The sequence below is a fragment of the Pipistrellus hanaki genome (genome assembly GCF_964339955.1).
Source record: "Pipistrellus hanaki genome assembly, chromosome: 1".
Classification (NCBI taxonomy): domain Eukaryota; kingdom Metazoa; phylum Chordata; class Mammalia; order Chiroptera; family Vespertilionidae; genus Pipistrellus; species Pipistrellus hanaki.
In genome coordinates this window covers 181,250,269-181,274,914 of record NC_140503.1, presented here as the reverse complement: position 1 = coordinate 181,274,914, position 24,646 = coordinate 181,250,269, and the positions used below count along the sequence as shown (strand labels likewise).

General features: G+C 43.2%; 1 protein-coding gene across 2 annotated transcripts in view; it reads right to left on the bottom strand.

Annotated features, from left to right (window-relative positions):
- LOC311630797 (E3 ubiquitin-protein ligase LNX-like) overlaps positions 1 to 24,646 on the bottom strand; it is a 61,092-nt gene that overhangs the window by 13,039 nt on the left and 23,407 nt on the right. The window contains exon 1 of one of the 2 annotated variants that reach the window (XM_084900209.1): positions 6,611 to 6,703. The exons of the other annotated variant lie outside the window; for it this stretch is intronic. The gene's annotated coding sequence lies outside the window, so the exon portion shown is untranslated. Of the gene's footprint in view, positions 1 to 6,610; positions 6,704 to 24,646 lie in introns of those variants that run through there. 2 annotated transcript variants of the gene reach the window in all.

The following is a 24,646-nucleotide window of genomic DNA, read 5'->3' as shown; positions in this document are numbered from 1 at the left end:
GTATGCAGCCACAGCGAGGGAGCATCTGGAGGCACCGGAAGCTGGAAGAGGCGAGGAAGGATTCTCTTCTGGAGGCTTCGGAGGAAGCAAGGCCCTGCCAACACCGTGATTTCTGGCCTCCGGGGCTGTGTGAGAATAAATCTGTGCTGTTTAAAGCCACCAAGCTTATGGTAATTTGTTGCAGCATCCCTAGGAAAATAATACAGGGGCTATGTATTTCCAGGGGACTCCCCCAGAAGTGGGGTGAACATCCCAGTGAGGCACTCCAGCACTTCTCCACACGGCTCAGGAATCCAGAAGGATGTTGGGATGGCAGCTGCCTAGGCTGCTACATACTTAGGGATAGCAGTTTTGGCCTAGTATAAAAATGTAGTAATTTCCTTTAAATCCATTACTAAATTAGAATACAGATATCTTCAAGGATAACTGTTAATCCACATTTGCAAGGACCCCAAGTGAAAAAGAGGCCAAAGGTAGAATGGCCGAGGGTGTGCAAATTGTTGAAGACATATTACAAGCATAACAATAGTACTTAATGAGGACTATGAAAACATTAGGTGACTCATGTATTATGGGAGTGTGCAGGAACCTAAACATGCAGTGTTCTATTCAAAATAGGCCACGTGACTGACCCAGCATCATCAACAAGTTATGCAAATCATCCCAACAGATAGCAACGGCATTTTTAGACTGCACCATCATGCATGTGCTGTTGCCATGCACGGTGCCAAGAGGCCATTAAAGAGAATTCCTGGAGAGCTTCCACTCTGCTGTTGGTGGACTCTTTGGTGTCCCTGTGACAAATGCATCAAACACAAGAAGCAAATAAGAGTCACTGGGAAATAATGGTGGAATTTAAGTCCACGCATTCCAAGTCACAAGTGAGCGATACATGAAAAATGGCCCTGGTTAATTGGGACAGAATTCCTGCCAGTGGTAGAAGTGTACTAGTCAGTCTACCGTGTCAAGTCAGGTGACTCCCTAGAGCAGGGGGTGCGGGTTTTCTAGAAAAGCAGAGGATGAAGGGAAGGGGTGAAGAGAATTGGAATAAAGAGACTCTCATAAAAATGGCAAATTTCTTGTCAAATCTCTCCTTGAAGCTGGAGTTCATTCTCCTCCCTTCTTTTTTTAGAATATAATGTAAAATAAAATAATATAATCATTACTATTTGATAAGCAGTCTACTAGGATACCATGCTAGATGTTTTACATGTGTTTTCTTAATTAATCTTTAAAATGATTCTATGAGGTCAGTGAGAGAATCTTTATTTACAGATGAGTGTATGTGTTTCTAAAGAAACACGAATCCTCTGTGGGTTTCATGCATTCACGCATTCAAAAAACAAATACCAGGAGCTAAATATACCAAAAAACACTCATCCTCAGTGACAGGGAACTCAGTTCCTCAAAGGCAACCTACGGGGGTTGGGGACAACTCTAATTCTTAGAAAATCCTTCCTTATTGTTGCTCTGAACTGTGTCTCTGGGTAAGTAAACAGTAAGTCACTGTGTGTCCTCGAGTCACTTAGAACAAAATGAGACACGAGGAAATGGCAAATGCAAGAGACGTACAGGAGGCAGCTAACATTTGCTGTTTCTGATTTCAGTTCAGTGACGTGTTTGTTCTTAGAAACTTGCATGGTTTTCATGTTCTCTCTTACTCTTTGGGGATGGTAAATAGTTAAATTCCACTGGCCTAGAAGAGTGATGTAGCCTTCCTACCAAATAGTTTTCAGAAGCCCTCAATACTTTGGACACACTGTCAGAGGACAATAAATTTGCCACCCACATGAGAGGGAGACTGTGATGCGGGCACATAAATATCAGGAATAGTTGTAACCACCGGAAGTCTGTGATGCTATGGCAGTGAGGAGCCTCCCTCATAGTCCTCTCTCAGCAGCATCTTACAGAATGGCCTTGTAAGTGGTCAGGATCCTTGCAGACCAGGTTTTCTCCACTCTAAGAGAGGAGTTCAAATCTAAAAAGGAGTCAGGAAGCCAGGAATCACTACTCCAAAAGAATCCACTGTTTGTTTATATCAGAGTGCTCCTGCCCACAGTTCTGCACACACCAGGCATGGCACTGGCAGCTCCCCTGCCCTGGAACTCCAACATAAACAAGATAATCTTTATTAACGGGTTTTCCTTCTGGGCCTTTGGGGACCTTTCGGGAAATCTGTTTTGCTCAGAGTCTTTGCCCCTCAACGTACTACTGTTTCTATCATTATTATATCCAGACTAAGCATGACCTAAGATGCCTAACTCTAACCAATAGAAAAATGTTTTCTATAATAATCTATACTAATAAAAGGGTAATATGCTAATTAGGCTGGATATCTTCCAGGTGACCTTCTGGACGTCCTTCCAGACGAAGCCATGGTGGCAGGGCCAAGACAGAGGTGGTTAGGGGTGATCAGGCCCGCAGGGGAGAGCAGTTAGGGGGATCAGGCTGGCAGACAGGTGAACTGTTAGGAGCCAGTGGTCCTGGATTGTGAGTTGGTTATCTCCAGAGGGGTCCTGGATTGTAGAGGGTGCATGTCGGGCTGAGGGATCCATCCCCACCCCTCAGTGCATGAATTTCATGCACTGGGCCTCTAGTATATAATAATAGTTAAAATGTATTGCGCACTTACTATATACTTGGCATTTACATAAAATCATTTCAATTATTCTTCACAAAAAACACTGGGTTTGGTACCTATTCCATTTTCCAGATGATAAACCTGAGACAAAGAGATACTAATAAACTTATTTAGCTTAATAGTTTACATGGCAGAACCAGCCTCAAATCCAGATTTGTCTGATTCTACCCACCATGCTTTCCTTTCTAGAAATTTATACTAGTAATAGCTATCAGTATGCCAGCTACTACTCCAAGAACTTCACATATTTTAACTCATTTCATCTTCACAATAACTGTTTTATAGATGTTGTAAAGAGGGGTTAAATAGCCTATCCCAGGTCACATAGCTAGTATGTATAGAGTTGGATTTTGAACCCAGGCAGACTGATGCCAGAGACCAGGCCATTATTCTAAGCAGACTGATGCCAGAGACCAGGCCAGAGACCAGGCCATTATTCCACCTAGAAATGAATAAATAAGATTATTATGTCCTAGTGAGGCATTGCCCATTCCTCAGCTGTCAGTCTGAACTCCGTCCCCCACCCCCATCCCCAGGTGTACAGCCATGTAGCTTCTGTGAGAGGACAGTGGTGGTTTGTGAAGTACACCATTTCAGATTCTCTCTATTAGGAAAAGGTAGACAAAGAAACTGATGGGCAGGGAGGTTGAGGTTCTTCTCCAGGGTCTCCTAAGCAAGCTAGTAGTAGGCTCAAGGTTATAAAACCCTGTCCTCAATCAACTAGGCCAGTGGTCGGCAAACTCATTAGTCAACAGAGCCAAATATCAGCAGTACAACGATTGAAATTTCTTTTGAGAGCCAAATTTTTTAAACTTAAACTTCTTCCAAGGCCACTTCTTCAAAATAGACTTGCCCAGACCATGGTATTTTGTGGAAGAGCCACACTCACAGGTCCAAAGAGCCGCATGTGGCTCTTGAGCCGCAGTTTGCCTATCAGGGAACTAGGCTGTTACCTTGCTCTTGAATGATGAAAGCTTGCCTTATTTTCCAGGATAAGGTGAGACCTACAGAAGGTCCAGGGACCTGGGAACACAGCGGCTTTTATGCAATGACTCAAGGTCATCGAAAGGCAGGGGATACACCATGATGGGGACAATCCTACTCAAAGGATTCACAAGTTCCCCTTTCACAGGGCAGTGCAGGCTCCAGACCAGCTGCCTCTTCTCCCAGTGACTAGGCAGGCAGCTCACCCAAACTGCAGCGAGGGGTGTTTGCCTACAAGCCTGGAGGAGATTAAGCACCCACCCCATCTGCTGTGGAAATACCACAAATGAAAGCAGAAAGGCAATCTGCAAGTCCCTTTACAGCCAACGCAAGAGGATACATCCCCCGAAGACCTGTGGGGACCACATATTACAGGTCTGTCATGGGATGAGAGCCCTGAGCGGGGAAGGTCGGGGGACAGCAGTGGCCTGCGAGGCTGGCAGAGACCAGTCTGCATGGCTGTTTAATGACACAGTTAAAGCATTCTCCTGGCTGTTTTCTTTCTCTGATCTGTTAACATCGACATTAATTACTTACAATTAATAGCCATAACCCTGTTTTCTTTCTCTGATCTGTTAACATCGACGTCAATTACTTACAATTAATAACCATAACCCTGTTTTCTTTCTCTGATCTGTTAACATTGATGTTAATTACTTACAATTAATAAATTAATAACCATAACAAGAATGATCAGGGTTCCTAATAATTGTAAACACAAGAGGTCTTTTGTCTCCATACGGTCAGACAATCTCCTCTGAACAGGCCAACCCCGGAAGATGCCTTCAAGGAGGAGGGACTTGCCTTCATCTGGCTCCCGCCTAGCACAGACCTTTCCGCTCCCCGCTCCACGTCGCCTCATTTATATACTTCTGACGACTACATTATCATCATAGGGATCATTATCCCCCGTTTTACTGAAGAAGAGACTGGGGGTCAGAGAAGTAACTTGCTCAAGGACGTGAACGGAAGAGACTGTACATGCTTTCAGTCAGGCCCTATTGCCTCTTGAACCAAGGGATGGGGTTACTGCAGGCAGCGAGCCACGGTGGCTCTTATGTGCCAGTTCTCCAAGAGATCTACTGCATCCTAAGTAACCTGACCCTGAATCCTACTTTCTGTCATCGTTTCCTTTTTATATCTGGGGACCTGGTAGCCATAGCTTTGTTCCTTTAGTAGATGGAGACACCAACATGTAGTGATGAAATGATTTGTTCAATCCTAAATTAATTACTGTGCAAAGAACCAAGAACCATGGTCATCTTGTGGGAGTGGTTTGTGACTTTAAAGAAATGTTTTATCCAAAAGTTTTGGGATCCATGAGATTTTTTTCCCTCTCTACTGTCAAAACTCTGGAGAACACCAGCAAGGGACAAGCAGAGGCCACCACCCAACACACTGGCTCAGGGGAAAAGAGCAGATACAAAGGTCAGAAAGAACAATCCACGCCTCCGAGGAGTAAGAGGGAAATTGGCAACCAGCACAGGACGGATTCTCAGTGGCGAGAAGCAACTGAGAAAAAATCAAAACAACAAAACAAAAACAAAACAAACTTCTCATCTTGATTCAATTTATACTTTTGAAGAACTGAGATGCACTTTGAGTTTCTGGGTGGTTGAAAAGGAGCATAATTCCTCACTGGTTATTCTTTTGCAAACATACACTGAGTGGCCAGATTATTATGATCTCTGAACACATAATAATTCTGCCACTCAGTGTATATCTTATATAATAGAAAGCTAATATGCAAATTGTCCCCTCAACCAGGAGTTCGACCAGCAGGCAGGCCGCCAACTGCCCATGTCCCCTCCCCCATGTACCCTCCCCTTGGCCAGGCTGGCCAGACCCCACCCATGCACGAATTCATGCACAGAGCCAGATTATTATGCATTCAAAGATCATAATAATCTGGCCACTCAGTGAATTTGTTAACTGAAATCTCAGAAAAATAACCAATGAATGAAATGCCTCCCTAGCAGGTGGACTTCTCTCCCAAGTTTCCAGCTCATCACCGGAGGGAACTGTGTTGGGAGGTGGTTGCTTTCTTTCTCTAACCACCATCGTGCAGCCAGTGGACTGTGGAGAACAGAAGTAGTAACGGCTGTGTGCTCAGGACTAGGAAAACCAAAATGGATCCTAGAGGTAAAATTACTTGTAAAAAAGTCAGGTCCCCGCAGAACAATTTCCCCAGTATATCTGCGACTAAAAGAGAGAAAGAGAAAAAGTGGACGAGTGCCAGAAAATTAAATGTCAGACCTGTAGTTGCATTCTTGTAAGCAAAGAGGAACTAGTCTTTACTTTAACCGAAGTGAAGTGAAGGGTCAGGGACAGCCAGTCTTGAGGTGAATGTAAACAATTCCAACCAGATAGCAAAGTGGTTTTAAACAGGGTGTTTAGCAAAGAACAAAGAAAACAGTAGACTTTTCAAAAGAGAGGTAGAGGGAGGGAAACTGGAGTACAGGGCGCCCGAGTGGGGAACAAAATTTACCTGTTTGAGGAAAAATTTCGGCGAGGGGGGGAGCAATTAAGGACGTTGAGCAGGTTTCGGTTGAAATTGCCTCTGGTGTGATGAATGCAGAAAGTACAGCAACATAAAGCAAACACAGCCATTCTGAAATCAGCGGGTGCTAGCCTCCCAACCCCCTTTAGACTGGCTGAATTGGTCTGTACCTTTAAGTTTCAAAAGTCTCTATTCCATTCCAGGGTTAAAAAAAAAAAAAAAAAAAAAATCAGATCAACTTCCCAGACAAGCAGAGGCTGGATTAATGATTAAGAGAAGCAGAAAGGATTAACTATCTGGCCCGGGAGGACTTGCCTGTGCAACCAAAATGGCAAAGGCATCCCTCTGCGCTTCTCTCTCAAAAGAGCTTCTCCCTGTGGGACAAACACCCGAGGCTTGTGGTTTTCATTCCAATTCCTCAGTCGGATCCCTTGGGGCCAGGGGTCTAAACGTCAAGAGAGACAAACGGCCGGGTTTCAGCTCACCTTTGTAAGTGTCCCCCGGAGCTCTCAAAGCAGCAGCCGTGCAGGTGAGTCCAGCAGCTCCCTGGCAGCCGAGCTGTGACCAGCCCGAGCTGTGACCAGCCTGAGCCTCGGCGACCAGGTGCCTAGAGGAAGGAGGAGGGCATTGGCTGGTGGAGAGCAGGAAATGTGTGACATCACAGGGAGCCTGGACAGATAAAACATTGCTGGGACCTTAGCTATTGAGACAGTCAGTAGGTCCCGCCCACCTGTCATTTACCTGAATACCTGCAAGCAGGTAGGTGGCGTCTCTGCGTGGACAAATGAATCAGTTAGAGCAATTTGCTGCGTGGAATGTACTTTCTTTCCTGGGCATGGCACGTGACCAGCCCCATGGAAGGATCTGAATTTAAACACCTGGTAGCACCCCTAACCCCTTCCTACCAATCCCTCCCCCATAGCTGCCTACAGAAGAATTCAAAAGGGAAGTTTAAACACCAAAAGGAGGAGGTAATTTAGGGGGCATTAAAAAGGAAGAGTGTGAAGACGGATTGCTTGGGAAATAGCTGAGATCCACCCCAAATGCCCTTTGGAATGGCATTTATTTGAACCCCCAAGTACTTCTGTTTTTAAACATGGTAACAAATTGGAGGTGACATTTCAAATTCATTAAAAAACAACGCCTAAACACGGCACTGGTCAGCAGTCTCAAACTTGAGCTTGCAAACACTTCTCCCAGCCCCCCCCCCCCCAGCATTTTAATTCCATATTCAGGAGTCTGTCATCCCCACCTCAGCTCGGTGGCAGTTAGAGTCACAGGGCTACAGTCCACTGTAGGCCTGCAATTAGGAGCAATTTACATGATTCAGATTCGAATGATAGCACAGTAATAAGGCAGCGTTGTCTGCTGCTCAGAGCCAGGAGGGAGGAGTCGGAACTATTTCTGTCTGGAGCTTGGAGTATGACCCTGGGCCAGTCACGGTGTTGCTTCAGCTTTTCCAGCGGGGAAGGCGGGGAAGGTGCCGCCCAGCCAGCACCGCAGCTGCGCGCTATTAGCCCGCCTGTTAAACCCTTTGGCATCTTCCAGAGGATTGTAAACAACTCCTGTCGCTGGATGTAAACGCTGTGTATTCCCGTGGCCCCGTCTAGCATCTCTGGACAATTTGTTACCTGGGGAAACGGTGGGCTTGCTCAGAGATATTTATCCACCCTTCATCCCCCTTAAAGAAAAAGAGGTTGAAAAGGAGTTGTGTGCATGCGTATGAGCCTAACTAGTGGTCACGGACAACAGGGAGGTGGGGGCAAGCGTGGGGAGGGGTTTGGGATGGGAATGGGGGAATGAGGACAAATATGTGATACCTTAATCAATAAATAATTTTTTTAAAAAAGGTTGAATTCCCATTTCCCCCTTATTCTGTCTCCTTCTGTCCCTTTTCCCTCTCCCACAGATACTGGAAATGCGTTCATTCCACAGCTTCTAACATTTTACTACTTCAGAGGGTTTCAGACCAGCGGGTTGGTTGATTGGTGGTGTGGTTTGGAGGAGGGGTGGAGGGAGGGTGAATGGGAAGGGGGAGAGGAGAGGAGCAGCAAGGAGAGGGGAGGACTGAAGGTCTTGATTCGTTCCCCTTGGCCTTGACATTGACTGGATGCAGGCAGTCATTCGATACCTTGTAAAACAACCAGGGAGCAAGGAGGGACATTCTAGTCAAGGTCGCGGGGTGCGGGGCACAGGCTCGTACCTCACCTGCAGGAGAGCTGGCTCCTCTCCCAGCTATCGAGCCTCTGCAGACTGCGCAAGCTCCCTTCCCCACCTGAGCTGGGTGCGCTTTGCAGAGAGTCAGAAGCTTAAAATAAAAATCCTCCATTCATGTCTTACCCAGTGGAAAGTTAGGTGGGGCCACTCCTTTATTTTTAAAAACAATGACAGCAAAGATGAAGGCAGCAAAAACTTTTATACGCAGGTCTTTCAGGAAAAGGTACCATTTCTCCAATTTGATACTGGATTAAGAAACATCAGCAAAACAAAGCCTCCTCCTTCTCTGGCAGGGTTTCCCCCGGACCGGAGGAGGGGCAGGGGAGTCTGCCAACCGGATGAATCATCTAGAAGACTGCCCTCCAGCAGCCTGCGCCACAGCCTGCCCTCCCTGTGTGTCAGTCATGCCTCACCTCTTCCCGAGGGCCCCGGGTCCTACCTGGGAGAGGAGAATCACAGACAGGTTTGTGTTTTTGGAAGCGGGGAGGGTTGGAGAGGAAAAGAATTTGTGGGAAGTGATAGTGCATAATGCTTCATCCAAAGGCCTCAGAGCTGTGGGGCTTCACTTCCTATATTCACATCCGCGCAGACATCTGCACATATGGTCTATGAATCAAAACTCAGAACAAGAATTGAACAAGGAGTAGAGTTCACTCCCAGGTACTGTGTATAAAGAAGTGAGAAAAAAACACCACAAACAAACAAAACCAAACCAAAAGTATTTCACACATTAGCTATCCCAGGTGAGATGGGTCTTGGTATTCCTGGAGTTAGAATACTCTTTAAAGATTTTTAAAAAAATCAATAAGAGCCTCAGTATTCTATTAGGGCTGTGGCATTCTTATGGAAATGAAATTTCTGAAGTCCTGGTAAAAAGATATATAAAAAAAAAATCCTAAAGAACTAACACCGAATAAGTGCTTAGCAGGTGTTTCTTGCTGTTCTAAGCACTCTTCACAAGACCCGGTAGGTTAGGGACTGTTACTAGTTGCATTTACAGCTGGGGAAACCAAGGCACAGAGAGGCTGACAATTTGCTTCATGACAGCACAGGCAGCGAGTGGCAGGGCCAGTTTCAGCCTCTGGAAAGAAAGGGAAGGAAGGCTCTGATGTCATGCTCTGTGGGCAACTTCCTGGACACTCTGAAGCTCCCTCCCTGGCCTCTGTTCGGAAGGAAGCGCCTTGGAGAGGCGGCCCTGGGAGTGTAATTTCTGGGAAGAAATGTCTCCAATTGCAAATGAGTTAGTGATCTGGTTTATACATTGAGTATATGTGTATAGAACATAGAGACATATGGATACACTTATATGCATATTCATGAGGAAAAAAACACCAGGAAGTCCATCACCCCAAAGGCATATTCGAAATCATCTTTTTGAGGCCTACCAAGCCGACCCAGGAAGGGAGGGCCAACTGGAGGGGCCCTCTCCAGAACGATCGGTTGTAATTCTCTGTGGCATCTTTTATAGAACACGGAACTCCATGCAACTGGATGACAGGAGACAATGTAACCGTAAGTTCCAATAGGAACCACTGCCAAGGCGGTTGGCAAATACTAAACACACATGACTCCATTCCCACCTCCCCTATCCTTCTCACTGTTATTGCCAAAAGGGCATGTGCCCTTGAGCTCAGAGGCAACCTCAAGATGTCAGTCCAAGCACAGTGCAATTTTTATCCTTCGTTTGACAGGAGGTGGGAGGGGTGATCAGGAAAGGAGAAGACTGGTATTGGCTGGTGCCATTAGAGAAGACGTCACAGAGCAGGGAGCAGGAATGGGACGTGGGAGGATCTGGAGAGGTGGTGACAAGGGCAAACACAGTCCAGGCAGGGCAGCACTATAGGTGGAGGCAGGGGTGATCATAGCCTTTGTGTGTAAGGGAGGAAGCTGTGTGGTGTGGGGAGAGGGGGAAGACCAGACAATGAAGTGTTCATCCTGCTTGGGTGAAGAGGATCATGGTTAAGGCGACCAGACGTCCCACTTTTGGCGGGACAGTCCCGATTTTTAACAATTTGTCCTGCATCCTGTGGCATTTTAAAAAAGTCCCGATTTTGCACTGAAACCGGTTTGGCTCAGTGAATAGAGTGTTGGTCTGCGAACTGAGAGGTCCCAGATTTGATTCCTGTCAAGGGCATGTACCTTGGTTGCGGGCACATCCCTGGTAGGGGGTGTGCAAGAGGCAGCTGATCGATGATTTGCTCTCATCGATGTTTTTAACTTTCTATCCCTCTCTCTTCCTCTCTGTAAAAAAATCAATAAAATATATTAAAAAAAAAAAGTCCCGATTTTTGGAAAGAATCGGGACTTTTTTGAAACGCTGTGGGATATGGGACAAATTGTTAAAAAATCGGAACTGTCCCACCAAAAGCGAGACGTCTGGTCACCTTAATCATGGTACATTTGGTTGGTAAGGTGGGACCAGATTATAAAGAGCCTCAAGGACTGACTGCCTTAGGTCTTTGTAGTACTGCTGGCTGCTTCTCTCGTGATGATTAAACAGTTTTTAAAACATGTAAGAAACCCAGTATCTCGGGCATGGGGTGGTTTATTAAGAGTGACAGTGTGCTCAACGTCGAGCTAAAATTCCATGATATGCCATTTCGGCTGCCATAGGAACGTCGTTCTCTTTAGAAGCAAGTCTCTCTTGCAGTCGCTGTATCCTGCAAACTTTGCTTCTTGGGGAGACAAGTGGAATGCATTAGAAAGCTCTCTGAACTCAAGGTTGAGCCTGTCCTAGTTATCCAGCCAGCTCACTTAGGCTTTTTGATTAGTTTGAGTTCTTTTATGCGTCTTGACAGGGAAACCTAAGGGGGGAAAGGAGGTCTGTTTTCAAAGCTCTTCCCTTCTAAATCACCACAATGAAGGTTGGCGTTCTCAAGGACCCCCCTGGCAATGAACGCATTGCTAAGCCCATGCCTCCTGATTCGTCAGAATTATTTTTTTGGAAGCCCTGTTTGCTTTCCTCCTATGCCTTATTTGCAGAATTGTCTAAGAAGACCGAATGCCACAACAAAAGTGCACATATGCCATACGCTTTCAATAAAAGGCATCTCTGGAAGTTTATTTGGCTGAAAGTATTTAGCATTATGAGAATAGAATTACAGTATACATTCCATTATACTGGCCCCAGTTTCTCAGTGTTGTTATTTTTAAAACTAGCTTAGCTCCAAATCTTTCATTGGCTCATTACAAGTATTTAACATGATGCAAAGAAGCAGATCCCTGAAGGGCAATTATGGAAAATGGTAATAATCACAAATATCAGCTGATGTGATAGATGCCATCTGGTTCTATGTATGGGGAAGAGATTGCATTTCTCCCACCAACTCACAGCCTGTGTGTTGCCTGGTTTGCAGGTGAGCTTCTAGGACAGTCTTTGGATGGCCGGTGTAGGAGCAGATATTCCTCTGCTTTGTGTACTTTGTGGGCAGAGGGAGTACCTCAGTTATGAGAGATGGCTCACAGTATGTGAGGGTTTACTACATGCATTTTTGGCCAGCACACTTTTCTATCATAGGAATAAAAAACACTTCACTGTTGCTGTCTCTATCATTGTCTATACTCCACAGCTGTAAATATATTTATGTTTCTACGACTCCATTCTTATACAAACCATTGTCAATATTTTGTCAATATTTTGGTGATGGTTGTAGCTATTTTGGGGGTTGTCATATCTTTGTTTATATATATTATATATATAAATTATATATAAATTATAATTGACCCAATACCATCTTCCTTGTTAACTTTGGCCCCATCTTGAGGGCTTCCATGTCCTTCTAGATGACCCATCCAGCAACCTTCACCTCCTCAACTCCAAGGACATTTACTTCTATTCCTCTTGAGCTGCCCATTCTCAGGGCCACCTCTTGGATCTTTTTATCATCCAAAAATTTTCCATTTCAAAAGAATCTGAGAATACTACTCTCTACCGTATTCTCTCAGCTATCCAGGTTTCTCACCCCTCTACTCAGACTTCGCCTTGTTTTCCAAATTGATTGTGACCCCTGGCTCCTGGACTCCTGGAGGTGCCCTAGAATAGCCATTCTCTACTGTTGTCACTTCAGGCCTATCAGGCACAGACCCTACTTCTTTGCCAGCTTCCTCAACTTCCTAATGATCTGGAGGAGCCATGGCCTGGCCCTCTCTCTCTCTATAGGCACAACAACCAGTGTCACTAGGCCTGCTCTGCATTACCAGCTGCACTTGCCACCCTCCTTGGCAATCCAGCTAGTGCCTCTTCCTTTCCTCTCAGCAGGCATCCCACCTTCAGTTCATTTGTGTTGCTCCTGACTGCCTATCAAACCTCACAGACATCTCCGTATCCTTACTATTGACACAATATCACCCTGAGCCCCCATGTCCTAGTAACACTGTGTTAAACGAGAGCACTCTCCACACCTACACTTCCATAGGAAAGTAGTTTCAAAAGCAAGGTCTGACCATGCCCCACCCTTTACTCACTCTGCCCTAGGAGTCCCTGATGAAAAGTGGGAAAGAACAACTGGGAAAGCTCACATTTGCTCCTCCCTTTTCTGCGGAAAAGAGTGAGCCAGCCTTTCCCTAAGCTGCTCCACGCTAAATCTTTGCTGGGCGGGTTTCTGTGTGAGAAGTTGCTGTGCCCAGTCTGTGCCTTCAAGCTCTGCTTTTCCGTGTTCTCCAAGTTAGCCATTACCATTTAAAAGTGATACTTTGGCCTTCAGGATTATTCTTTTGAATTTTCTCAAACTATCTCAAACCCATGTGGGAGAGAGAGGTGCTGTTTATTGGAACCCCACCTTGGGTAACGCCCAGAATCTGACTATTTTTGGTTCCCATGATAACCAGGGCATCTCCCTTCTGGCTCTTCCTCATGTAACACCATCCTAATGCTTATTATTTTCCTTTCCCTGGATTGGTGTTGTGCATTTCATCTATGTTCTCGTACAGAATCCTGGCAGAAACCCCAGGAGAAACTACTTAACAAATGAAAGAACAGAGTCACTGACAGGTAAAGTAACCTGTCCAACATGACCAGCTGGTCACAGCCAGACCTGAGACTCAGGTATTGCTCCCTCAGCCTGGAAACTCCTACTCCCCATTCAGAACCTTCCTGACTTCCCAACATAGGCATCTGTGTCTGCTCTGTGCTCTCTACACTCACTGCTTCACAGTTACTTTACTGACTGTATTTTTTATAAAAGATTGTCTCCTCTGCTGACAGCCACAGAACATGGCTTTTCATAGATTCTCAGGACCTGACCCAATTTTCACAATAATACTACTATCTAGACATCCACAATTCATTCATTCATTCATTCACTCGCTTAGTCTACAATTTTATTAAGCACCGTTAATATCCTAGTCAATGTCAAAGGTGAGAAGAATCTGTTTTCAGACATTCATAGTCAATAGAGAGGCAGAGGTCAAGACCAAGGATTAAAGCACAGAATGGAAATCACCACAATAAAGAAGTGATGCAGTGCAGTTGCATAAAGGAAGGAAGTGAGCTTGTACCTTCTCATTTAAAGGTTCTAATTTGTTAAAAAGTACTTGCTTGCTGGGCTGACATGGTTCAGTGGTTGAGTGTGACCTATGAACTAGGAGGTTATGGTTCTATTTCCGGTCAGGGCACATGCCCAGGTTGCAGGCTCCATCCTCAGTGTGGGCTGTGCAGGAGGCAGCCCATCAATACTTCTCTCTCATCATTGATGTTTCTAGCTCTCTCTCTCTCTCTCTCCATTCTTCTTTCTGGGGGAAAAAAAAAGAAAAAAAAAGAAAAGGAAAAAAGTACTTGCTCAAGTTTGCCAGCTCGTAAATGATGGAGCCAACATTGGAGCGTAGTTCCTGACTTTAGAGCCTATCTTCCCAGTGGCCCTCACAGCCTCATCTTGGTCCTCAGATGTGGAGGCCAGGCAGAGAAGAAGGCCCATGGGAACAAGGACCTAACCTGCTCTAGGTTATGTGCATGTCAACCCAGGGAAGCTGAGGCCTCTGACAGCTTTACAATTTTCACAGTGTAAGAACGGGTTCTCTGAGCAGGTAGAAAGACTACCTTTTAGGGTTTTGTGCCTACACCAAGAATGGTTGGCACCTTGACAGAACAACTTGAAAAAGACCTGTGCTCTCAGGTGACAGCAACATATGTATTTAGATGAATTGAAATTCCTTTAAATTGGAGTTGGCAATGTTAGTACATCTTTTTTTTTGGTAAAGATCTTCACCTCAAACCTCATAAGCTTTTTAAGTGGTGTGTGATCTAAATCCCACTTAATTTTATATTTTGTGCCTTCAGTCCTCAGTGAATAAGGATGAATTACCATTTTCCTCACAACAACCCTCCACATACTTGCTATTTAGCAGAGTGTGGTGTCCAGGTCTAAGAGCACAACTTCTTCAAACTTTTCCTGAGAGAGTTGACAATTTATAATAACTAATAACATAAAGTGACTCACAAAAAAGTGTCCCAATAAGGGAAGGAGTGGAAAAGGCAAAAGCAAGAGGAGGATCATGTTGCTGGCCTCCTTGGTGTGAGAAGCACAGAAGAAGCCAATTTTCTAGGTGGGGAACTTTCGCTTCCATCCAAGAACGGGCAGGTCCTCAAAAACAGGGATACTGCCAAGAAGCCGTCCTTCCGTTTTCCTTAGACCAAAGAGAACTAAAGAAAGAGAATGTCAGGAAAACCACTCACATTAATGGGGAGTCAGCCCCTTGGTCAGATTCTGGCTAACGGAGTCTCAGCAAAAGAAAGTTCATTAGCGCAGCCAGCATGGCTCAATGGTTGAGCATCGACCTATGAGCCAGAGAAGGTCATAGTTCAATAAACCCGGATTCTGGGTCAGGGCACATATCTGAGTTGTGGGCTCGATCCCCACAGTGGGGAGTGTGCAGGATGCAACCGATCAATGGTTCTCTCTCATCATTAATATTTCTCTCTCTTTCTCTTTCCCTCTCTCTCTCTCTCTCTCTCTCTCTCTCTCTCTCTCTCTCTCTCTCTCTCCTATCTATCTATCTATCTATCTATCTATCTATCTATCTATCTATCTATCTCTCCTCTTTTCCTCTCTGAAATCAACTTAAAAATATGTATTTTTTTTTAAAGTTCGTTTAATTTTTCTCACATCATGAGCAGAGGAAGATGCTCCTTTTCAAGTTGGACAATGAATCTGATTGGGTGTCTTCTTTTTTAGCCCTCTTTAGAGGTGAATTCATCATGAGCGCCTGCCCCTAACCCATGCTGAGGTGCCTGAAGTAAACGGTAGAATTCCTGGTGGCCATGAGGCCAGCGAGGTGGAGCAGTGAACATGGGTCAGACGATGTGGAGGGAGGGCTTCTCCATGTCCAGGTCTGGTAACTTGGACCCCAGGAGCAGTCATCTCCTCCCAAGCTCAGCATGGAAGCTGTACTTTCAGCTCACAGTTTAGATGATCACAGAGGAATACATACTGTGCCCTCCTGCTACCCTTGGTGAATGATGAGATCATGGGGTTTCCATCCTCATGGCCTTTCCTGGAGTCCCCATCACTGAGTAGCTCCACTAATCCTGAGTTGGAGATGCTTATTTCAATGCAACCCAGGACCCAGGGAACAGGTGAGACTGCAGGAACTCATGCCCCCTGGATAGGAGCAGGCCTGAGGAGAGGCCTGCATTTTATTTTCAATCCAGCTCAAGTCAATGAACCTTCATGAAGAGCTAAGAGCAATGTTATTACTGGTCTGAGGAACAGAGGCCCCAGATCTCCAGGTTCCCTGTTTGTCTTGTCTTAATATGGGGCTTTGTCAATATCAGTGCCAGCCATCAGCCCAGGGCGGCCGGGCTGGTTCTTCCAGTTCAGGTCATACCCCTAAAGAGGCACAGTCCCTGTGGCCAGACGAGAGGCTGCCTTTCCGGTCCTCTCCCACTTTCTCTGAGTCGCCCCTGGAAGTGGACTGGAAGGGCAGCTTTGGCAAGTCCCGCCACAGGCATGCACACACTGCCATGTTGGAGACTCACTAAAGTGTCTCCCCAGGGTAGCCAGTTCTTTTAAATGGTTCTGCTGCACCTGGATTAACACTGTTCCTGCTACATCCACCTACCCATAAACCCGCAGCTGCAACTATGGTGTGAGTGGGCAGCAAGCCAGCTGCATCCACCATGCATGTTTTCTCTTCAGTGTCATGTGGCTGTGGGTTTGGGCAGAGGGGACAGCAGTTGTGTTAGCTATGTTCCTTCCTCATCGCTGCTCCTAGGGACTGCACACACCTTTGAACTTGAAGTTGGAACATCTATGAGGTTCCTGGTTGATCCTCAACCCATCTCAAGGTGGCATCTCTTTAAAATAAAGGAACCAGGAACCATGTGCCAGGGGTCACCATTAGGCCAGTCCCAAGTGCAAGTCCTCTCAAAGCGAACTCTCCAAACTGATTACCGTCACTTCTCCCTGTCCCTCAACCCCCTGGTACAAATCTTCCCATTCTACAAAATCCATACTAGTACAGCACCCACTGTCTTTATTCCTGCTTAAATGGCTGTTTTCTGTAAGCACCATGGTCCACCCCTGGAATGATCACGTGAGATTTCATAAAAAAGCAAAAGTGGATTCTCATCAGGAAACCTTAGGATTCCACTGGTCTGATGGAAAGAGGGACAGAGTGAGAAACAGAAATCAGGGTCTGTCAATACACATGCCCAAAGTCATGACAACGAAGTTACTCTCTGTGGTGACACAGGGATGGATCCAAATGTAACAAGTGAGCTGTGCTGTCATTTTGACATCATCACTAGGGGTTAGTGTGGATCCTACCAGAAACAGATGCTGAGATGAGATTAAACATGACTTTTATCAGAGAAAATGCCTACGTGAGTGACATTGGGAAAGGAAGTGAGAAGGATTGGGAGAACCCATGAAGAAGCTCAATAACGCCTTTGTTGAACAAATGCACGAGGGAATAAAGTACAGTTTGGAAAGGGAAAGAGACAAATTTGGGTACAAATGCAGCGTTGCTATGGGGTTACAGGCAGGTTAGCTATTCAGCTGGTGTCCATGCTGCGACTGTACTAGGTCTCTACTCCTGACATCTGTTCTGATTGGTCAGGCCTATTCTGATTGGTTGATGCCTGTGCTGTAATGATGATTAAATATTTTAAAAATCACTCCCCAATACACAGATTGTCATAGTGCTGAAATTTTTGATGATGGTTTCACAAATAGAAAACGACTTATTTCTGATGGCCCCTGCACTGAAACCTAGGGCCACCATTCATACTAACAGTTCTTATGGATCTCTGGTAGTGTGCAGGAAACAGAGGAGCTGACAAAGCCCACTTGTTCTGTGAATTTGATGGAGGGAGGTTTACCAAATTGATGGTTTGTCCTTTTGGAGCTGCTGCTGAGCTGCTGATTTTTGTTTTACCCTTCCTAGAAAAGGATTCATATCAATCATTTTCCATGGCTCCACTGAAAACACACTAACAACTAATGCTGGTGCTCTCCTTACTTGTTCTCTCATCCTGGGCACAGTACGTACTCCTTAAACTGAAGAATGAGAAAAAAGTGAACTGGGGCCAATGAAAAGTGAACTTGTGCCAAAGTCCTTATGCTCACAGAATGCTTGAAGTCAAAGGGATGTTTGGGAAGACTGCTGAAACGTCTATGCTTAAAAGCCAAGTGGACAAGAAGTGGAACTGGCAGAGGCCATGCGGATGTGGGAGTGTGGAGGCAGGGAGAAGCAGAGAAAGTGACCCAGGAACTCACAGAGGTCGTACTGAGGCCTCTGAATTCCCATGGGCAGGGGTATGGGGTTTCAGGTCAAGTGGCACTAGATCTCCAAAGGTTGTGCAAGGGGGCATTCCTGATCTCTGTAATATATCTGTAATGTTCTTAGGCTGGCTAGATGTGTTTGTTTGTTTCTTCCTTTCTTTCTGTTAATCCTCACCAGAGGATATTTTCTCCATTGATTTTTACCCAGAGTTCAAGGGAGGGAGAGAAGGAGTGAGAGAGAGAGAGGGAGAGAGAGAGAGAAAAACACTGATGTGAGAGAAACACATCGTTTAGTGACCTCCTGCATGAAACCCAACCAGGGAAATATTAAACCTGCAACCCTGCCCTTGACTGGGACTTGAACCTGTGACCCTTTGGAGTGAGACCGACACTCTAACCACTGAGCACATGGGCCAGAGCTGGATTTGTTTATTTCTTGCAACCAAAAGTAAATTATAAACATCAGTCCAAAGTCAGAGACAGACTAATTTGTCTTTTATCTGATAAACTGGAAGGTAAATTCTCCAAGATTAAGGATTTTTCCTCACGTCTGGGATGGAGATGAATCTCTTCAGTAGGGATGGCAGGTATCACAGGTCACTTTTTTCAAGGAAAGAATGGTAACAATCACAAAACTGGAAAAGCTGATGCTTAGAGAAGTAGAGAATTCTAGGGGAAGTGATATGGTATATTATGCACATTTAAATTCCCTTCCATATTAATGAAGTGATTGATTTCCTGACACAGGGCACATGCTCTTTCAGAGTTCTCGTCATTTCTTCTCTTCTCCTGCGTGATAATAGCTCCATCCATCCCATCAAACACACACTCTCACTGGAACCAAGGATTGTACTACCCCTGTGCTCACTTTTGGGAAAAACCTCTTTAGTTAGCTCTTTCTATGTCCTAATTGGACAACGGCACCTGCTTCCTGTTCAGACGGACACATTGGCCAACAGCACACAGGGCTCTCTCCTTTCCTCTGTGTCCAGGGCCTGCAGGAAAGAAGAGCTAAAAATACCTGCCGCTTTGTATGCCAGGCAAAGGTGGAAATGAGATTAGGGCTGGACAGCAGAAAACTCAAGGAATTCAGCCTGAAGATAGCCTGCCTCAGGAATGATCAAACTTGTGAAAACCAAGTAAAAGGAAGTGCAAAAACTAAAGCCAAACCAATAATAACCAAATTAGGGAGGGAAAAAAAGAGAATTAAGGATATTCACCATCATGCCAAGTGAGGAAAACGGCACTTCCCGCCCACTCCATCAAAACTGTGCATCTCAACTGGTTTAACAATGACATCCCTGTAGCCAAATCCATGATGATTCTCAGTTCTAATCTACTGCTTTCTCCTTAGCACCAGACTCCAGCTATACTGGCTGCCTTACTTTTTCTTTTCTTTTAAAAAAAATATATTTTATTGATTTTACAGAGAGGGGTAGAGAGTTAGAAACATCAATTAGCTGCCTCCTGCATGCCCCCTACTGGGGATGTGCCCACAACCAAGGTACGTGCCCTTGACTGGAATTGAACCTGGGACCCTTCAGTCCGCAGGAGGACGCTCCATTCACTGAGCCAAACCGGTGCCTTACTTTTTCTTGCACACACCAGGCATACCTCCACCATATGATTTGTATTGTCTGTTCCTTTTACCTGAAACGAACACTTTTCCTCCAGATGTCCACATGGTCAGCTCCATCCCTCCTTTAATCTTAATTCAAATGTCATCTTCCCACTGGACCACCCTATTTACAATCTCAACCTCCCAGTTCTATACATCTCACTATATTCTCCCCTTCCCCAACACACACACACACAGCATTTAGCACTTCTACATACTATTAATTACTTACTTGTTAAGTGCATTATAGATTGTCTCCTCTTATAGAATTTTTGAGGTTAGGATCTTATTTTATATACTAATGCTGAAAATAGAGTATCAGACAGAGTAGGTGCTCAGTCAATATTTGCTGGATATATAAATAGCAGGGACTTTCAGACACAAAATTCACCTAAATGCCAATGTGATGAATAAGAGGGAAAAGAGATAAATATAAAAGTAAAAATGTCTGAAGGAAAATGTTAACATCATCAAAGATGGAATTCAAGTTTAAAATGATTAAACAGGATAAAAAAGAACATTCTTTCATAATAGACACTTTTTATAATTTTTCCGAAAGATATCTAATTATAGATACTTTCTGCTGACAGAATACCAGATAGAATAAATTCCTACCTCTCCATCCCACAAAAAACAATATACTCTTAGATACATCTAAAAAGAAAATTATGAAGGAAGACAGATGAAAGAAGGCACATTATGATCAGAGGAACAACAGCAAATGACAGCAGACTTCTCATAAGAAATCATAATTAGCCAAACAACTATGGAGGAACATCTTAAAGTACTGAAAGGTAGAAAAAACTGTCAACCCAGAATTCTAAACCCAGAGAAAAGTTCTCTTAAATATAAAGGGAATTAAGACTTTTTTAGATCATTAAAAAAAAACAACAAAAAAACAAACAAAAAAAGACTGAGATCATTTATTGACCAACAGACCTATAAGAAATCTCATTAATAAGAAATCTCAAAGGAATTTCTTTAGGCAGAAGGAGTCTGATGTAAGACAGAAACTTGGATCTACAAAAAATGATGAAGAGCTCTGGAAATGGCAAAAATGAATGACCTGTGGCACTCAGTACACTTAACACCATTTTGGGAGCATGCCTCTAATCCAATCCGATTACACAGGCCACCTTGTCTTCCCTGAACTGCTCTGAAGGAAGCTAACATTCTACAGTATAACAAGAATGGTTATTTATATACTACCTGGTATAGAAAGCAAATTAGTGAAGGAAGAATGAGGTTGGGACCAAGTTTATTAAGGGCAAAGAACTTTTAGTTTTGTGTGGTCATTTGTAAAAAATAAGCAACGAAGATAAGAAAAATTCAAGGAAGTAAGATGAGGATTGAAAATCTAAAGAAAAGAAAAGGCAAGGAAATACTGCATTTCAAATGTTATCACTTTAATAGTTTAAAATGTAATTAAAACTCATACCAGAATAATGTTTTAACCCACAAGCCAGCCTCAAAAATACCAAAAAATGTATATTAATTCAATATATCTCTTTGGACCACGTTGGACAATTTGTAGAAAAACAGAAATCAGGACAGATGAAGTGGATAATTTTTTTCAAACTGATATAACAATTAATTATGTAGCATTCATATAGGCTAATTTCTACTCTAAATACTTTATGAGTATTCAATAATTTAATATTCACATTGTAATTCAAGATTTGAAGGCAGATATGTTTCCTCTGAAGTCTTTGCTTTTAACTTCTGTAGCATGCTGCTCCCCAACACAATAGTGAACAAAACCCTATGTTCCTGATATAAAGACTTTTTATTACGTTTCATAGGTCTACAGAATATTTATGAAGACTGATCGTACTGGCTGCAAAGAAAACTTCAGCAAATTCAAAGGGTAAGATTTTATAGGTTATATGATTTGGTCCTAATTTAATAAATAAAAAGAATTATTAAAAGATGACCTCAAAAGTGACTACTTAAAAATTAAGCAACACTTAGAGAAAATATTTGGCTCAAAATAAAAATCAAAAGGGAAATTAATGACCATCTTGAAGGCTATGAAAAGGAGAACTTTATAATGTATTCTATGACTGTGAAAATTGTCAGAAAATTTTTACAGCTAAAATGCCTTCTTGTGAGAAGATGATGAGAAGCTAAATGCACTACCTAAAAAATTACAAAAAGAACAATAGTGATTAGTAATGGAAATTTTAAAAACTTAAATTAATAAAATAGAAGGAAAAACAAGTAATGAAATATATAAGTAGATTTAACATCTTATTATATTAAAAATCTATACATTTGATAAACAGGTTTGATTTTTTTTTTTTAAAAAGAAAACAATTATAAAAGTTTAGGAAACAGAAATAACAGACATTAAAATGACTAAAGGTATTAAAAGAGATATAATATGGCAATAAATTTGAAAACTGGAAAAATGATAAAGAGGAAGAAAAATGATCTGCTTCTTAAGATGATATGATTGTAAACCTAGAAAACATGAAGCAATTTAGTAAAAATCTCCAAGATTTAAAAAAAAATCTCCTAGAATCGGTACAGCAAATGGATTAAAAAATATGCAAAAAATCATTAGCTTTTTTCTACTCTCGAAATAAGAATAGGAATAATAATAATAATAATAAAAAAGCCCACACAAACAAAGAATAGAAATGAAAAAAAATTCATTTAAAATAGTGGAAAAAAAACCCCCTATGAAATACTTACAAATATATATAACACAAAAAAGGGGGGGGGGTAATAAACAACTAAGTCCTTCTAAAATATATAAATAATGAGAAATGAAGGTATGGAAAGACATAACATATCCTTGGATGAGAAGACTTAATACCATAAAAATATTAAATTTCCCCAAATTGTGTGCATTTTACTAATACTCATAAGGTGGATATCTCTAGTTTGTTTTTGACATTTGGATAAAGTGATCTCAAAGTTTCTAGAGAAACATAAATATCAAAGAAAAAGGCAAGTAATTTTGGAAAAATAGAGAGGGAGCAGGGGACTTCCCCACCAGTTATTAGAACCCTCTTTAAAGCCAATATATTCAAATTTGGATCCTGTTGAATCCCAATATTATTGCACATCCAGGGATATATTACAAATATATACACAAAAAATGTAAAAGGTAAAGTATAGTAAAGCTCTTGCAAGAAAATCCAGTGGATTATGTCTACTATATGGTGCAGGAAAATATTTCTTATCAAAACTGAGAAGTCAAAATCTCTGAGAGAAAGAACAGATATATTTAATAGTAAAATTTTAACTTTTAAGGCAGAAGTATTATAAAAATACTAGAGGCCTGGTGCATGAATTTGTGTAACAGTGGGATCCCTCGGCCTGGCATGGGGGTTTGGGCCAAAACCAACTCTCCAATATCCCCCAAGGGGTCCTGGATTATAAGAGGGTGCAGGCCAGGCTGAGGAACCCCAATGGTGTACAATTGGGGCCAGGGAGGGACACGGGAGGTTGACCAGCTGGGGAGAGACTGCAGGAGGGCTCCAGGGTGTGTCTGGTCCATCTTGGTCAGTCCCGATTAGCCAGACCCCAATAGCAAGCTAACCTACCAGTCAGCGCATCTGCCCCCTGGTGGTTAGCACACATCATAAAGAGTGATTGAGTATCCTTAGCATATCATTAGCATATTATACTTTGATTGGTTGAACGACCAACTGGACAACCAAACACTTAGCATATAGGTTTTATTATATAGGATTAGAGGCCCGATGCATGAAATTTTTGCAAGAGTAGGCCTTTCTTCCCCCAGTTTTCCTCTAGCACCCAGGATCCAGGCTTTCCTCTGGCCACCAGCAGGTACCCGGAACCCAGGCTTCCCTTGCAGCCTCAGATGGAAGGTCATCTGGTCAAATTAGCATATTACATTTTTATTATAGACTATAGGCCTGGTGCACAAAATTCGTGCAAGGGTAGGGCCCTAGACCTGGTTGGTGATCAGGGCAACCGGCGGGGTGATCAGGGGGCTCCCACTGGCACCCACCTTGGCTGACCCGGAGCCTGTGGGGTGGGGGAAGCTCCTGCATTGAGCATCTGACCCCTGGTGGTCAGTGCGCATCATAACAACCAGTCATTCCACCAGTTGTTCCCCAGTTGAGTTGATTTGCATATTAGGCTTTTATTATATAGGACAATAGACTGTGGTAGATTTTAAGAAACATATACAATAAATATAATATAGTTAGTCTTTATAATATACAGAGATATACTATAATCGACAAGGGAAGTAAGAACAAACCAATAGGAAAGAGGGCAAAAGATATGAATGGACAATATGCAGAAAAACAAATCCAAATGACCAAGATACATGAAAACATCCTCAAATTCACCAGAAATGAGAAAGATGCAAATTAAACTAATGAGGTATTTTATACCTACCCGATTGCCTAACATTTAAACAATCCATAAAACATTGCTGGCAGGGTTGTAGGAAAGAGAGTACTTCCAGGTAGCATGGCAGGATTGGAAATGCTACAGCTTCTTGGGGGAAGCAGTATGGCAATAGCTATTAAAATTTAAAAATACATACACGTTTCAGCCAGCAATCCTTTTCCTGAGAACCTCTCCAATGGAAATAAGTCATCAAGACATAAGGATTTATATACAGGTATTATGTTTTTTTTTTGGAGGGAGGGAATTTGCAAATGTGAAAGCTACAATGTGTTTCCAATAATGGGGATTGGCCCAATAAACTATGGCATATCCTGATGAAGGAACAAGACAGCCTTTAAGAAGAATGAATCAGAGTTGCGCTGGTTGACAGAGAAATCCAGAATGTATTATTGACTGAGCAAAGCACAAGTCAGAAAAAAGATGTGTAGTATGGTTCTATTTTTGTAAAACAGACAATGATTAAAAAAAAAAAAAAAGAAAAGGCAGGTGTGTGTGTGTGTGTGTATGTGTGATTATAAAGTCATGGGTAAAAATAGGAAAGATACATACTAGATTATTAACATGAATTATCT